The sequence below is a fragment of the Diadema antillarum genome, unplaced genomic scaffold, assembly GCF_040938485.1.
Source record: "Diadema antillarum isolate AM-2024a unplaced genomic scaffold, OU_Dant_1.0 seq00000175_RagTag, whole genome shotgun sequence".
NCBI lineage: Eukaryota > Metazoa > Echinodermata > Echinoidea > Diadematoida > Diadematidae > Diadema > Diadema antillarum.
Genome location: NW_027271243.1, coordinates 806,881 through 825,186, shown reverse-complemented (window position 1 = coordinate 825,186; position 18,306 = coordinate 806,881).

Genomic DNA, 18,306 nt, shown 5'->3' with positions numbered 1-18,306 from the left:
TATATTTGTGGATTTTTTCTACCTTTGAACGTGTTATCAATGATTCAAGTATCAGTTTGATCGGGAATTTTGTATTTTTATTGAGCTTTCAAGCAGGATTGACAAACTTTGAATCGCATATTTTTACCGCATCATAAATGTGGGAGCCGCCATCTTGCCCCATACGGCTATGTGTGGAGTTTACAGCATGCACGGCACTCGATTTTTGACCATGTTGAGCAAGCCACCACGCGTCCACGGATCGTTTGGAGAATAAAACATCGCCAGTTTTTGTTTTTCTTCATCAATATTTTGAACGCTGAACGTTGTGTGATTTATCAGACAATTTTGTAGCTCTAGTCATTTTAATGAGATTTTAATTAGGAGTAGCATAGTAGGCTTAGCAGAACTTCACTGCATTGTGGATTGTTTTGCATCGCAACCGCGGGAATCGCCATCTTGTCTTTCATACACGCGGGAATTTCAACACTGCACTGCACCAAACTGAAGAATCAAATTGTGTTCATCACTTCAGAGTCGCCAGTTTTTAGACTTTTTTGAATTTGGAATTTCATCGACCACTCAGCATGGGCAACAAAAAGGATTTTTTGATCACTTTGCTGGCAGGAATTGGGATCTTATTTGCACACAATATCTACATGCATTCTGAGCATCTGAAAGTACCTCAACTTCACCCCAGCGTCAGGGACCACTGGGCAGCGCCCTTTTTCACTCCAGCCACCTGTCACACGGCGAACCGGGTGAGCTCGTTCCATTCTTCTATTACATTTGGCTCTTACAAGAAGAACATTACCACCTTGACATCTACGCCCAGAACCTACATGCTTCTTGTCTTAATTTTGGCAAATGACATCAGTGTGAACCCAGGGCCCTACAGGCCAAAGTTTCCTTGTGTAGTATGCAAAAAAGCAGCCAGATATGGGCAACAAGCCATTGAGTGTGAATCTTGTAACTCATGGTTTCATCGTACATGTATTGAAATGAATGAAGAGATTTATAAAGTTCTAGTTGAGCACCCATCGTACTCGTGGACCTGCTGCAACTGTGGCCTGGTCAACTTTAACTCTTCCTTCTTCACATCTGATATTGAAACCCAAAACAAATTTGAGCCTTTGGCATCACAAATGTTTAACCTAGATCACTCCACATCACAATCTAGTGATGCTTCTGAAATTGGATCTCCCTCCAAAACTTCCACACCAAACAAAGCCAAAGAGAAGAGAAAAAAGAGTATCCCAAGGAAGGGCAAGTTACAGAAGCCGAAGACTTTGAAAGTCTTAAACATGAATTGTCAGAGTCTCAGAGGTAAAAAAGCTAATTTTTTATCTGTGATTGAAGAAAAGAAACCAGATATTATCGCAGGAACTGAATCATGGCTGAACAACGATATTGCTTCAGGGGAAATATTCCCACCACAATTTCAAGTGTTTAGAAAAGATAGACAAACCAGCTCACATGGTGGTGTGTTTATAGCAGTTAAGAACACCCTTATAGCCACTGAAGAGAATAACCTGAATACTAATTGTGAAATAAAATGGGTCAGTATTTATATTTCAGGCCAAAAACCAGTGTATGTAGGAGTATTTTATCGTCCCCCATCAACTGAAACCGAATATTTGAATGAATTGGATTTATCGTTATCTAAAATACCTAAATCTGCAGTTGTATGGTTATTTGGAGATTTCAATGTGCCTAGTGTAGACTGGAGTACAAACTCTGTACGCCAAGGGGGCAGCTATGCAGCAGTATGTAAGCTAATGCTTGACATTGCCGCTGATTTCAACTTAACTCAAGTTGTTAATCAACCTACCAGAGAAGAAAATATTTTGGATTTATGTTTTGCATCACATCCTGACTTAGTATCAAATCACAAGGTTATTGCTGGAATTAGTGATCATGACATAGTAGAAGTTGATATACATTTGACTGTTAGATTGATCAAACCTCCCAGGCGGAAAATATTTTTATACAAAAAGGCAGAATTTGAAGAAATTTCTGAACTCATGAATGAGTTCAATAGACTTTTAACTGAGGAACATCTTCAAGTTTCAGATGTTAATAGTTTATGGGCTGATTTTCAAAGAACCCTTCAAGCAGCTATAGATAAATATGTTCCATCCAAATTAAGTTCTATCAGATATAATTTGCCATGGGTAAATCAGTCCATCCGGCGTGAAATACGAAGGAAACAAAGGCTTTATAATAAAGCTAGGAAATCTGGGAGTAGCAAGGATTGGGAAAGTTTTAAATCACTCCGCCGATTAATTGATAGAAATATTCGGAAAGCCCACAATCGGTATGTGAATGATGTCATAGGAGAAAGTCTCAAGAGTGATAACACCAAACCCTTTTGGAAGTTTATCAAGAACACTAGACAAGAGGTTTTTGGAATCTCCTCTCTTCGTTCTGGGGGTACAATGGTATCAACTGCAAGAGACAAAGCACAAGCACTCAATCAACAATTCTGTTCAGTTTTCACCAAGGAAATCCCAGAAGAATATCTTGATATAGATCACCACAACATACCAGATCTACCAAAACTCACCATATCAGTAGCAGGAGTTCAGAAACTTCTAGAGGAGCTACAACCGAATAAAGCAACCGGACCAGATCAAATTCCAGCCAAAATACTCAAGAGTTGTGCCTCAAGTTTAGCTCCGGTCTTGCAAAAGATCTTCCAGAAATCTGTCGATACAGGAACTCTCCCAGAAGGATGGCTTAAAGCCAATGTAGTCCCAATCTACAAGAAAGGGGAACGTACAAATCCTGAGAACTACAGGCCGGTTTCACTCACTTCCATCCCATGTAAAATTTTGGAGCATATCATCTTCCGTCATATCAAGGACCATTTGGATGCCCATGATGTCATCACTCACCATCAACATGGATTCCGACAAGGCAGATCATGTGAAACGCAACTTGCAGGTTTAATTAATGACCTAGCAAGAACCCTTGATGCTAGGAGTCAAACCGATCTCATCATACTTGATTTCAGCAAGGCGTTTGACAAGGTCCCCCATGGGAGATTACTACGCAAGCTTGAACATGTTGGTATTAACAACAACAACAACAACCTCCTTCACTGGCTGAACATGTTCCTTACTAACAGACATCAGCGCGTTCTCCTGGAGGGAGCAGAATCCCAGGAATCTCCGGTGACATCAGGGGTACCACAGGGAACGGTTCTGGGGCCTTTATTGTTTCTCATATACATTAACGACCTACCGAACGTACTTCAGTCTAAGGTACGACTTTTCGCAGATGACTGCATAATATACCGGGAAATATGCAATGATCAGGATGCAAAAGCTCTTCAAAAAGATATTGATTTATTATGCTTGTGGGAGTCACAATGGCAGATGTCCTTCAATCCGTCAAAATGCTTTGCTATGCATGTTAGTCACAAAGTCAAACCTATTATCACGCCATATACAATGAAAGGAAAACAGCTACAGCAAGTAAGCCACCACCCATACTTAGGTGTTGAGATAAGTAAAGATCTCACTTGGTCACACCACATTAACAAGATTACTACAAAGGCAAACCAAATGCTGGGTGTCATCAGAAGAAATCTCCATTCGTGTAATAAATCAGTTAAAGAAACAGCCTACAAAACGCTGGTTCGCCCAAGGCTTGAGTATTGTGCTTCCATTTGGGACCCTCATCAAGCTACAAGAAAGAGGAGCATTGAGGCCATTCAACGCCGGGCTGCTCGTTTTGTCGTAAACAATTATGACAAACGATCCAGTGTCACATCCATCTTATCCAAACTCCAATGGGAAACCTTGGAAAACCGCCGTACCAAGTTCCGATTGATTGCCATCTTTAAAGAAGTACACAATATTACCCCATCAAATGTTCATCTACGTCAGAGACCCGGCTCAACACGGCGACAAACAGGTCCCAACGTTTTAGAGATGCCTTCATTCAACAAGACATGTTACCAGCACTCATTCTACCCAAGGACAACCAGAGAATGGAACTTCCTACCACCAGAGATAAGAAGTGTTACCAACTTAAAGGACTTCAAAATTATGCTTGACGCAATCAATGTAGAAGAGCTGGTCAAAAAAGCTCACTTCAGAATTTAATAATTTTAAGAAATAAATCCGTTCACACCGGCTGCGCGAGATAACAGCCTTCAGGCAGTGATTGCGCAGAACCCAACCAGAACCAGAACCAGAACCAGAACCTTTTTTTTTTTCATTTTCTTTCTCTTTTGCTCTGAAAGCCACGTATAATGCATACAGTATGTCTTCTGCATATCCATCAGAGGTACTTTCTAGAGCATTTACATTGACTTCTCGTACCTGAATTCCGTTGCCTTTACGTCAGCCGTTCTTATATTCAGCACTCTTATACTTTCATACAACAAGTCTAATTACAGCAAATGTTAGTACATAGGTTATGCAACACCATTTTTTTTCAGGTGAGCGGAATAATCCCTCAAATGTAATTTGTGTACCCAATGTGTATGTGTATAAGCTCTCCATACACGCCCGCTTGGCTCCTTTGAATTCCATATTTTTTTAACATATATTCATATCAGCCTAAGCCTTTTTACATTGTTCATTACCCTTAGAATGGACTGTACACACTCATGTAAGAAGTGTTTGTCACCTAGTTAATCTGTATCATAATGAAATTCAGTTTTGCTTTTGTTTTCGTTTTTTTTCTCATTTCTTATGAGCATTTAAAGGACCGATAGTACAAGGTTCATGAACTCTGGAACTTCGCCACTTTGGTATCTGCCCTGTTACTGTCCTACAAGCATTTCCCGTTCTCTTTGTCAGGTGGGCGGAATAATACCGTAATTGTAATTTGTGTACTCATTGGACGGACGTGCTCTTAATACACGCCAGCTTGGCTTCTCTTGAATTCCTTTTCTTTTTTGTACATGTATCCATATCAGTGTAACTCCACTGCTGGGCTATTTATTCCATGTCACACCAGACCTCAACATGCCTCGCTTGTTGTTTTTTCTTCTCTTTCCGTATTTGATATGAATTTCATATACCTACATAAAAATAAATATATTCTGAATGTTTTTATACAATTAAAAGATCATTGGTGAGATTGGATGAATATAAACGATATGAATAATTAAAAAATCAAATGAATGTTGTTGAGATTGGATAAATGTTAAACGATATTAAGTAATTGATATTTTGCTGTCATTGCTGCTGCGAGTTGTCAGCTATAATGACAAGTTTGTTACACCATAATAATAATGACTTTGTTTGTTATAGTCTTCTCGACAAACAGAGCTCGATTCGAAATTGAGCTTTTTTTTAGTATGTACTTTTGATCGCTGTGGAGCGTCCTTATGTTTCATTGTAAATACTTTATAATTCAGTTGAGATGTGCAAAACAATCTCTAATTTTGTAGTTCGTAATTTAATGAGGTGCCATGATGATATACCATGTCGCACCTCGCACTCATCTATCAGCACACATACCTTCACACGCACATTCTGTATGACTTGCCCTATTCCTTCCTTCCCTTCTTGTCTGCTTTCAGTAATTTGTAAGCAAGTATTTATGATCATGTTATGGTCAATATGTTGTTCCTATATAAAATATGGATGAATTAAATCTATGTACACATAAAAATGTCCAATGTCGGTATTATTTACCTGACGAGTTTAATTCAGAATTTTCGAGTAATGAACATTCTCTCAGTATATTACACGTTAATGCTCGCAGTCTTCAAAGAAATTTTGAAAATATGCAATTATTGTTGTCTGCGATAAATATGAAATTTTCAGTTATTGGTGTCACAGAAACATGGCTTAACGACAAATCTCCCCCTTTATATAACATTGATGGATATTCTGTTGTCCGGTGTGATAGAAAATGCGGACGAGGGGGCGGAGTTGCTTTGTTCTTATCACACTCGTTATCGTTTAAAGTAAGACCTGATTTGATATATAACGGAAATGAATTTGATTGTATGTGTGTTGAAATCAATATATGTAATAGAAGAAATATAATACTTTGTGTTGTATACAGGCCCCCTCATACAGACAGTAATTTATTTTTGGAAAATTTGGATGTTTTATTAGAGCTGATCAATCAAGAAAACAAAGATGTTTACTTGATGGGTGATTTCAATATTGATCTTTTGAATCAAGGAAGTAATGCTAAGAATAAGTTTTGCAATATTTTGCAAGCAAATGTCTGTAATGTCACTATAGATAAGCCCTCGAGAATGACGGTTAACTCATCAACATTGATTGATAATATTGTTACTAATATTGACACAGATAATTCGAAATCTGGTCTTTTGTATAGTGATATATCTGATCATTTACCTATATTTTTTATTTGTGACGAGATACAACATTCCCATGTCAAGCAAACAGAAAGTAAGAAGAAGCGCAAATTCACATCAGAAAATATATCATTACTCAACGACGATTTAATCTCGGAGACATGGGATGATGTATTGCTTTGCGCAGACCCAAATATTGCTTATGATACGTTTTGGAATAAATTTCTTTCTTACTTTAACAAACATATCCCCGCAATTGAAAGGAAAAGTAATAGAAAAATTAAAAATCCATGGATAACAAAAGGAATTTTCCGATCAATAAAGAAAAGAAATATGTTATATAAATGCAGTTTACGGTATCCTAATAGTGATAATGTTAATCGATATAAATTATATAGAAATAAATTGACACAAATTATAAGGCTTTCCCGTAGGATGTTTTATACAGAAGCCTTTCAAAATGCTACTGGAAATATGTCAGCCACTTGGAAAGTTATTAATAATGTTATTGGTAAGCAAAAGAATATGTCAACATTTCAAATTATGCGTGACGGTCAAACACTCTGTAACCCTAGGGATGTAGCATGTTGTTTCAATGAGTATTTTGTTGCTATAGGTCCAAGTCAAGCTTCAAAAATAGATCCCACACAAACTGATTTTTCGCAGTATTTAGGTGCGTCAAATGATAATTCAGTATTTTTTAAACCAACAGATTATGGTGAGATTCTTGACATTGTTCACTCACTAAAATCAAGTTATGCAACTGGTCATGATGAAATGAGTACGTATTTTTTTAAAACAGATTATTGGTAGTATACTGACACCCTTAGTGTACAATGTGTAATTTGTCACTCTCAACTGGTATATTTCCGAATGCATGTAAAATTGCTAAAGTTATTCCAATATATAAAAAAGATGACTCTTCTTTTGTATCAAATTATCGTCCTATTTCTATTCTCCCTAGTATATCTAAGGTAATAGAAAGGCTTGTATATAACAGATTGTATGATTTTTTGACACAATATGATATATTTAACCAAGACCAGTATGGTTTCAGGAAATTTCATTCAACAGATATGGCACTAGCCCAATTATACGATAGAGTGTCGACTGCCTTAGCTGAACAAAAACATGTCATCGGTGTTTTCATGGACCTAAGCAAGGCATTCGACACTCTTGACCACACTATCCTCATACGTAAATTGCAGTCTTATGGTGTTCGTGGCATTCCACTTGAATGGTTTAAAGACTACTTGTTAAATAGAAAGCAATATGTGTACTATGAATCTGTTAACTCTGAAGTATTACCTATACAATGTGGAGTCCCACAAGGATCCATATTGGGACCGTTATTATTTCTAGTGTATGTAAATGATATTTCAAACTCATCTAAGTCACTGCAATATATTATGTTTGCTGATGACACCAATGTATTTTGTTCCAATTCTGATTTTCATTCGCTCCTAAGAACTCTTAACACTGAATTACCGAAATTATCTATGTGGTTTAAGAGTAATAGATTATCACTTAATCTGAAAAAGACAAATTCTATGTATTTTTATAACACGTATGGGCAACCTCAAAAAGCCACATTGATAGTATATTACCTTTGCAAAAGAAAGCAATACGTACATGCACCAACTCAGGTTATCGAGACCATTCAGATCCTTTATTCGCAGAATTAAGAACACTTAAGGTAAATGACATTAATTTTTTGCAAAACTCACTCTTTATGTTTCGCTTACATAATGGTCAGTTGCCATCTTCTTTTTACTCATTATTTCAATTAAATAAGGAAATACATTCTTATCCAACAAGACAATCTGATAAGTTTCACTTGTACAATCCCAAAACAGTGATGGCTCTGAAATCTGTCAGACACACCGGACCCGATGTTTGGAATTCTCTTCCTTCTGAAATTCGAAGTTTAAAGTCCACGTATTCTTTTAGGAAGGCTGTAAAAACGATGTTGTTATCTGAATATCAGTAATTCCATTGTCATTGTTATATACACGAAATTCTTTCGTACAAATATCGACACAATTAATCTATTATGTAATAATGATTATGTAACCGACCATGACCTGTATCAACTGTCCACCTGTACCTCGTTGAAGAAATATTTTGTCATGTCTTGCTAAATCAGTGATACAGGTGATTTTATTTTGTATAAACCTTTAGTGAAAGCAGACAAGCCTCTCCCTTCCTTTTCTCCTTTCAACTATCCTATCTCTATGCAAGTCATCCCTCCCTCCTATTCTCCTTCCGATGTACATTATATATTATGTTATGCTACGGGGGCTGCACGCAAATCAAGCTACGCTTATGCTGTAGCCCCTCTGTATTATTCATTGTAGTATGTTTTGTTGTACTTTTGCTGTACATTGTACACAGGCAATGAACAAGAAAATACTTATATATATTATGATATTTATGTTTGTACATGAATGTGTATATGTACAATGATGATACAGAAACCAATAAATCAAATCAAATCAAATCAAATCAAATGATCTACAATTTGAAGATTTTTACATCCATGTAGAGGATTGTTTGACTCGTCAGTTGCCTGTTTGGTTTTGGTAAGGCGACAACTGTTGCCTTGCGCCAGATTTTGGGTATGGTCAGGTTCGATAGATTGATCCTGAGTTCCAGACATCGTGGACCACAATGAATAAGAAACTCCGGGAAATGTTATCTGGTTCCATATGGGTCTTTCCGCTCTCGATTCGGAGGATGACTAGCGTAAGATCCTCGATCATGGTATAGGGCATGGGGAACGGTGCCAACTCAATTTGTCAATGTAAACATTGATATTACGTCTTGTCGAAATGATACATTCTAAACCTGCCATCCTTTTTGGATTCTTACTGTTATCCAAATTACAATTTTCCTTTCACATCTCTTCATTTGAATACCCAGAGCCGAAGATGTCCAATCTGGAATGTACATTACAAAGAATGTTAAATAAATACCTCGGACCTCTGCTGGTGAGAGTTCGGAAGACTTCTACATTTACTGGTGGAGGGTCCGCAGACATTTCTATGGGTATTGCTCTGTGAATGAAGGAAGAATAGTTAATAAAAAAACGCAGATAAACGGAATGATTAGAATTAATGTAAAAAAAAAAAAAAATGAGGCATGGTTTGGATGCCAGAGGGATAGCGTAGAGTTGTTATCGACTACAACATAAACATCGATATAAATTTCTATTTTACCACTTTGTAGTCACTCTATCAAAAGAAGGAAGATCGTAGCCTATAGTGCTAGACCAATGAATCTGCCTCTTGTTCAATGGCTTCTTGCAAACTGTATGGTCGGCAATACGATCGACCCCTTCCCGTGGTAGAAAAAAAAGAAGAAAGTAAACGAAGTTGAACAGGGTTAAAGAAGAATGTGAATGACTCGTTGGCAATTTAGCTCAATCACGATGGTCAATTCGACCAACGAGTGCAGGCAAGTGGCAGGGCACTACATTGTCATTTCCTTGATGAGTAAATAACTTGGTCCAAGACAATAGTCAATGCGTGATATTTACCGTATCCGTAGTAAGGGCTGTGCGTCAACTGCGACTTACAGAATGGTCTCCGTGGATTTTTCGTTGGACCAGTCATTTGTGTTTGCATTGGATACGTTTCATACGCGTACCTTTATAAAAAGATCTTTTTACTGGCCACGGGTTATTACCGTTTATCTTTTTCGTACTGGATGAATTGTATAAAACCTATCGATGCGGGAGTCCGTCAAACTTTCTAGCTGCATTGGAGAATTAAAAAGAGAGAAACTAAAGAAATAAGAAATGGGGGAAAATGAGCAAATAATCTACTCATCTACGAAGTGCCACCATGCCCCAAGATAAAACCGTACAGGATGTGTTGTTCACAACTCCCGTACACTTATATTTTTCTTCCATGTGCACAAACAATAAGAGAAATTGCTAAGTGAAAGCCATTCTATCCCGATACGAGTTTAGATTACAAGGTATCACGTAACTCGATTCTGTCAGCAACGCGGAATAACTTCCTGCCTATTTGTGGTTATCAATAATTAGGTATTAAGATGTTGACATTGTACAGTGTATCTCTTAATCGTCATTGCCAGATACTCGTAATCAGTTCAGATTGTTTTGATGCAGTTATTTAGCGTTCTTGTGTGACTTTGTTTGAATAATCACTGCCCTTTCTGTATGTATAGGCCTATACGTATTATCTTAATCATTCATTTATTTGTTTATCCATGTGTGTATGTAAGTATGTATGTATGTATGTATTTATTCATTTGTTGATTTAGTTATTAATCAATTAATTCTTTTTTCATTCATTCATTCATTCACTCATTCATTCATTTCATCTATTTAGTCGCTTATATATCCAGTCATTTACTTATTCATCCCTTTATGAATTTTGTTTTAAGGTAAGATCAACATTCCATTCAAAATAATCTATCTCATCGAGTTTATAGTGTTATAGGTCAGGTTCAAATAGGTAGATTCAACAAATCTATTTCATTCGAACCGTAATGTGACCAACGAGATTATCATGTGGAAAGCGCAGTATAATAGAATGAGGTAAAATGGAAAGCAAATGGAAAGCAATCTTAAAGGTCCACACAGTTTACCTTTGGGAGCAGTGATTTTAAACATTTTAAAGATATCACATTTGCGGCACATGTGTAGGTTTGTTGTATCACAAAACATCCTACCATATAAAAATTACGCAATAAAGCCTAAAATATAAGGAGATATCACTATTTTGCCCACTAAACCATAACTGTAGACGGTTTAGTCTGGAAATATTTTTTATTATAACTATTGTTCACATTTTGTGTACCTAACAATACTTAACATCAATAGTACCGATTCAATTTTTTTCAGTGGTTGTTTCTATCCCCAACTCACATTTTAGAACTATTTTAAAGCACTAAAGCTGGGTTTTTGTTTCATCTGCAAATGGTAAATTATTCCTTTAATGGGTATATCACGTATACACGTGTAAAGCAATATCTGCTCCTTGTTCCGTTTCATGATAATTATTTCGATTGAAGCTGGGTTTCAAATTCCATACGGCCTTCGGACAATTCATGGGGCATATGGCGCTGTTGCAAATGTATGCTTTCATTCAATATTATATCTTTTCTATTCATATCAGCGGAGAGCGGATACTGCCATTAAGCCGTGGGGTGAGCCGGTTTTTTCGCTTGTTTCGTTCCGACAACTGCGGTACTAAAATTTCTCAACAGCTACGTGTAAACAAATTATCAAAGAGGCTACCGGAAAAAGTTCGACACAAACCCTCCTGCAGTATTCTGGTAATTTAGGGGGAAACAGTGAACCTTTTTGTCACTGAGGAGCCACAATGCCACACCCTCCCCTCCCCCCTCGCTCGCTCCGCTCGCTCGGGTTCAGTTGCGTTCATGATATTCAGTGAAAAGAATTAATACAAGAAGTGTATTTAAATTATACCATTTTATAGGCAAATTGTTCAATAATAATCTACATCAAAATATGCTGTTACCTTAAACAAGTGGGACTGTTTCACGTCGATAAAACGCGCAAAAACATGCATCAAATTGCACCATTTGCAACATCAAAATGCAAAAAGTTCTCACCGTGGGAGGGGGGACACCCCCCTCCCACACCCTGCCCCCTCGCTCGCTACGCTCGCTCGGGGTCGGTCGCTTCGCTCCCTTGCAGAGTAACCGCCCCCCCCCCCCCCCCAGATGAAATCCTGGCTACGCCGTTGCTTTGAAAGTACATTTTCTTTAGCAGGAAGTTCGCCTTCCGATTTCCGTGGCTTCCTAATGGAATAAGTTCCGTTGAACAAGATGCACATTGGTTTTTTTTAAGGTCAATTTGTCTGCCACTCTTGCGTACTTGCCAGATACTGCCTTGTCAACCCACTGCTGAGCAATACTTACAGGAAATCTCACACTCTTTGGGTTTTAACCCTCTCCATACGCTATGATTCCAAGCATCAACTCGTGATGTTTGAGCTACCTGGAGATCAGAAACGTGTTTTAGGTATCGTAGAAAATACACACACATTTGCGCACTATGATGTATTTGATACCGAACGGAAGCGCTGGAGACAATTTTGCAGACTTTTGTTTTGTTTTTTTTAAACTAAGCTATACTTCTCACTGTGATTGTCATACACATTTGCATAATGTATTGTGAACATTTTGAATTCATTTCTAAGTCTTCCAATTAAAGTTTTCATCAAATGTGAAAATGCACTTATTTTGACGCATTGACTCACATGAAAAGCATTCTGACTATCTTACAATAACTTACAATAGAATAGGTTATATCATTAGCAAAAACCAAAACACTACGGTTCAAGCCTGAACTTTGGGTTTTTAACTTTAAATTTCGTCTGCGCATGTACTAACATGGCTAATAAACGATGTTTTTGGGAGGAAGACTTTTTCCTCATGTTCAATTCATGCAAAATAACTCAAAACATAAGAAATTGAAATCGTAAAATATGTTGAAGATATTGTGTTAAGAACGTCGAAAATGTAATCAATAAAAAAAAGACATACAGATAATCACTCTAACGTGATTGGTATATTCCTAATAACGACAAAAACAAACAAACAAACAAACAAACAAAAAACATACTGCTACTGAACGTTTTCGACGTGCACTCTTCGGAGTAGAAACCGCACGTATGAAACAGGAAGCGCGAACATAACAATATAAGCAAAACGAGCAAACCATTCAAGCGAAACAGTGCGTACGCTGATTGGCTAAAGTAAGCATGAGTCAGAATCAAAAGAGTGCCAATGTGCGTACAAACTCCTTATAATATAATAATAACAATATTATTGTTATGTTCGCGCTTCCTGTTTCATACGTGCGGTTTCTACTCCGAAGAGTGCACGTCGAAAACGTTCAGTAGCAGTATGTATTTGTTTAACGCAATTTTGAAGTTTTGTACCACCAAGCATCTCTTTGTATAAAACACAAAAAAAAAAACAATCGAATCGCACTAAGAAGAAAAAAGTATACTACCTATATAACTCACGTGGTATAAATGTATAAGTCAAATTGGATACTTACAAGGAAAATATCTTACACAAAATGGCTTGGAAAATTCCACTGAAGGCAAAATGTTCATACGGTTAGATGCTAATGTCGTTCCCAAAGTATTTGGACGACAGGTTATATGTTACCTTGTATCACAAAACCAACAAAAGTCGCACAACCCCTTTTCCCGAGACGACTCAAAAAGCTGAAACAGGTCAACCTTATCAATCTTGACTTTTTTTTTATATTTTCTGAAAGAGCAATACGAATTCTTCTATGAAATTCTCTCTGGAACATCTTTTCTTTGTAGAATAGAGTGATTAGGTATGTCTTAGAGGCCCTTTTTCATTTCTTTAGAACCCTTTACACACTCTTCATTTTCAACTCTTATAACCCTTGAAAGGATAATGCTACTGCTCTAAAAGTTAGCAGTATAGTCAGGAACGGAATGTGCTGATAGATTGTGCAAAATTGCACGTTATTCTGATAATTTCACATCCTGTTTTTTGTCTCGTTTATTGCACAGAGCGCAGCTTGGTGAAATTAAGTACATTGTACATGTACTTGAATAGACCCTAAACTTCAAAGCCTCTTTTCTCAGTAACCACTTTCTTTTTTCCAGAGTGTTTAAATTCTTTTCATTATTTCGATAGGTTACTAAAGTCCATTTGTATTGAGTTACGAATCATTTTAATACTCAGTCTGTGCTCCTTCAGAATCTGCCTTTCATTAAAAATTCATGTCTGGTGTGTGTGTGTGTGTGTGTGTGTGTGTGTGTGTGTGTTTGATGCAGAGTCACATACAGCCACACACACATAATGTATATACATGTATGTATACATATATATATGATCAATCTAGTAGCTCAATAGAAAGGGAAACTTTATGCATGAGTGAACACATTTGTCTTAGTCCTCCAAGGCACAAAAGTAAAAATGGCAAAAATATATATTGTCTTTCATTTGCAAATGCCCTTCAAAGTAACACTGATAGCAAAAGACCAGTTTTACACAAGGAGAGGCATGAATGAAATAGCAAAAATACGTTTTCATTCTCTTTATCTCTTTATAACCTCAAACAAAATCATATTGGGAAATAAAAGGGGAGAACTAAAACTTCAAATGACAAAGAAAGTAAGGGCACACAGATGATTACATGAACAAAATATCTTTATTTCATTCATTCAATGTGGTAGTTTGTGATTCATCAGACAAATTCAAGAGCCAAATGTAGTTTACAAGTTTCCTAATTTGAGAAATCATTCAAATTCCTCCCATTTTAGTTGATATTGCTTCTTCTCTCATTTCATTTAAGTTTGGATTTGACAGAGAATTCTTCATTTTTCTCCATTACATTTAGCCTTTATTGATCCTTTGGGTTCTAAAGATATTATTAAGATCATGGGTTTATTTTTCCAACTGAATTCATGTTGATTATTGTGTTTAATGTGTCTTTTGTTCTTATTGTTACATGGAAGAGCATTTACGCATGAATAGCAACTTGTACATTTTTCCAATGTTTACTTTTGTGCCTTGGAAGAGAAAAACAAAGGTGTTCACTCATGCGTAAAGGTCCCCTTTTTATTGACTTACCAAGTTGATACCCAATTAAATTACCTTTCATTTGATTATGGTATATAATAAATTAACATTTAACCAAACATTCCATGAGAAATATGAACTTGTGTTTACTTTCTTTTTTTTTTTTTGATGAGTGTAGTATGTATATATGATGCAACCATGACCTCCATATACAATCCCCAACGTCACGGCCATTACAGTAACTTTTCACATTTTTTTTACTTCATTACTGTCGCAAATGATATTGTGATGCATCATTACAAAAGCCATTTAAAGTGTGTGTTTTTTGTTTTTGTTTTTTGTTTGTTTTTTGGTTTGATACAAATAGCCACATGATTTGATTTGATTTGATTTATTCTCTGTATACTTTTTTTTTTTTCAAATACCTCAAGTTTCTGCAATTTCATTAACGTTGTACAAATTAACAGTAGTCGTAACATGAATATTTTCAAAAATTATTATCATTTTCATCAATTATATTCATCTGTATTACAAGTATTGAGTTACATCTTAATTTGCGTACAGAACGATTGCCAAGAATAAGCATAAAGCTTGATTATTTGACAACCGGTAACGAATAACATAACAATGAAGAAAAACAAGGGGGTCCAGCATGATGCTCCTGGAATAAGGGTTACAGAGAGAGAAAAGAAGAAGAAGAAGAAGAAGAAGAAGAAGAAGAAGAAGAAAGAAGAAAAAGGGATGGGGAGGGGATGATAAAAAACATCCCGATACTAGTCTTGCCAGATCAACTCGAGATATGTATACCTAGACACATACATACATGCACATGATTATACTCATAAGTTACAGTGATGTATTCACATATTTGTCATATAAAAGTTGCGTTGTAGTCACATTGAAAGAGAGAGAAGAAAAAGAAAACAAAAACAATCATTTACAAAGTATAACATTCTATTATGTTAATCGCCCTCATAGGGCACAGTGCACCATGATTTGTCCTACATAACATGCATAATGAACAACAGAGAAAGGATTAATCCCAGTTAGATTAGAGGAGCACAGCATAATGGAGATGCATCCGCACGTACCAAGACTAAGTAAGAAACATACATAATAGATATAGCGATGAATAAAGATTGAGTCATTAAGGGTTTCCACATAACGTATTACTTGTACTGTGAGTTTTTTTAATGAATAAATAAACTTGATGTTACGTAACTCATGTGGAAGTTTATTCGAAATATCTGGGCCAGTCGTAAGGAATTGCGTGCTAGGAGTGTTTTGGGGTTATTAAAGTGTACATCCGTTGCATGCCTTATTGGGTAGGAATGAATTTCTGCATTCACCTGGAACATGATAATCTATACATGAAGATGGTAACAAATGAATATGAAAGCGGAACATCAAAAGTGCATTAAGGTGTGGATATTATTTACCTTTAAGGTCTGCAAACAAAAGAACAGGGGATCTGTGTGATCATTATAACCATGCAGCATTTGCACATACGAATAATCTTTCTTTTTTTTCAATTTAGTATGGTATTATTGGCAGATACCAAGTTTGCCCATATTACATTACAATACATGTACGGTATATAGGATGAGTGCATTATAAAGCATAATCATTCACTTAGTTTACTTAATATTCCAACATTAAGAGCAATAGGATATGGAATATATTTCACATGATCATTTCAACTAATAGTCTAATTGATTACATTAAATTTCAAGGAATTCAGTGGATGTTGCCTTTAAAGAGGAACATCATCCATTATAAAAAAAAAACAATCAATATCTCTACCAATCAATTTCCTTGGATGTTTAGCATGTATATAATTCATCTTTTTTGGTGTTGTTGTTGTGAATTCAAAGATAAAATACATATTACCTTTGAACCACTGTAACAATCTTGGTAATTCATCATTTAAAGATCTAATTAGACACTGAAATTCTGAGTTTGAGAAAAATACATTGATGTCATCAGCAATACTTGTAATAAGCTTAATGCATGAGGAAAGTTAATGATTAGCATAGAGTAAAAAAAAAAGAACAGTGACCCAAGAATTGATCCTCAGCGGCACTCCACAATTTGATCAACAATGTTTACGAATAACTTAAATTCAAAAATGTAAATTGCTTTCGATCATTAACTTGTGACCAGTTTCAGAGCTGTTTTTCTTATACCATAATAATGTAGCTTTGATAACAAAATAGAATGATCAAGCGTGCCTTGCTTAAGTCCATGAAAACCCTTAAAATATGCTTTTGGTCATCTAAGGCATTTGATACTCGCTCATATAATTGTGCAAGTGCAAAGTCAGTCGAATGTGATTTTTTGAACCCATACTAATCAGGATATTGTGTTTTGTTAAAAATGTTGAGTTTATTTGAATATTTCAGAAATGATAGTTTCTAGTAACAGAGAAATTGGTCGTTAATTACTTATATTCGAGGAATCATCTTATATATATACACGCAGGAATAACTGTTTATCTTAAATCCTGAGTGGTGTAGGAAATACTCCAAATAATAAAGAGAGATGAAAGATATGAAAAGGGAAGGGGGTAATAATCGATCTAATGATCTGTTTCAGCAAAACAGTGCTGATTTAATCATAACCACCTAAAAGTATTCATTTCAGGCAGTCAGGGATGATATTATATGCATAATTTGGCAATACACTTTCTTAGCCGATTAGGGCAATTAAAAAAGACAAAAACAATTCATTACAAAAGGCATTACCATGCAAAGCTTTGAATTAATTACTGGCATACCGTTTGCAAGGAAAATGTTAAGAAATAAGTGAAAGGTAGAAAATAGCAGAAATTGTTTTGGTAAAGTCAGCTTCACGCACATTTGTCTATTATGATGATGTGCTGGGCATGAAATTATAAAGTGGATTGTTTCATGTTTCAAGTGCATTGGTGGTTGTTCTTGTCTGTCACTAATTCTCTTGCATCATGAAAACCATTTTCTCAATTTTGCCCTGAAATCTACGAGTCGAAACCAGCAGATAGAGGGATTCAAAACACCGTTTAGGGACGCGAGAAGCTGACAACATGCAAATGGAATTACAAGTAAATGGTAGAATCTATCAATAGTCACAGAGATTGGGTTTACGACTGGAGTAGCAATGCTTAGCGGGAGAAAGCATACTATTGACGTACCGGCGATTAATGCAAATGTCACGAACAATCTTTTATTGTTTTTATTCCTCAGTGCTACAACCCCATTTTCCAAATTTACATTTCGAAATGACAAAATAATTGTCCTGTACAACAAGAAGTAAATTGCTAGCATCGCTGCTTGGCTGATAAGCATAAGAGCAGACAGCCCGATGTAAAGGTTAAGCTCCCACGTAACAAAGCACAAAATGGAGCAGGCAAAAACAAAACACCAAATAAGAACAATCGCTAATATCAATCTTTTCGAAGTGACGCGTTGATAGTGATTCAGTGG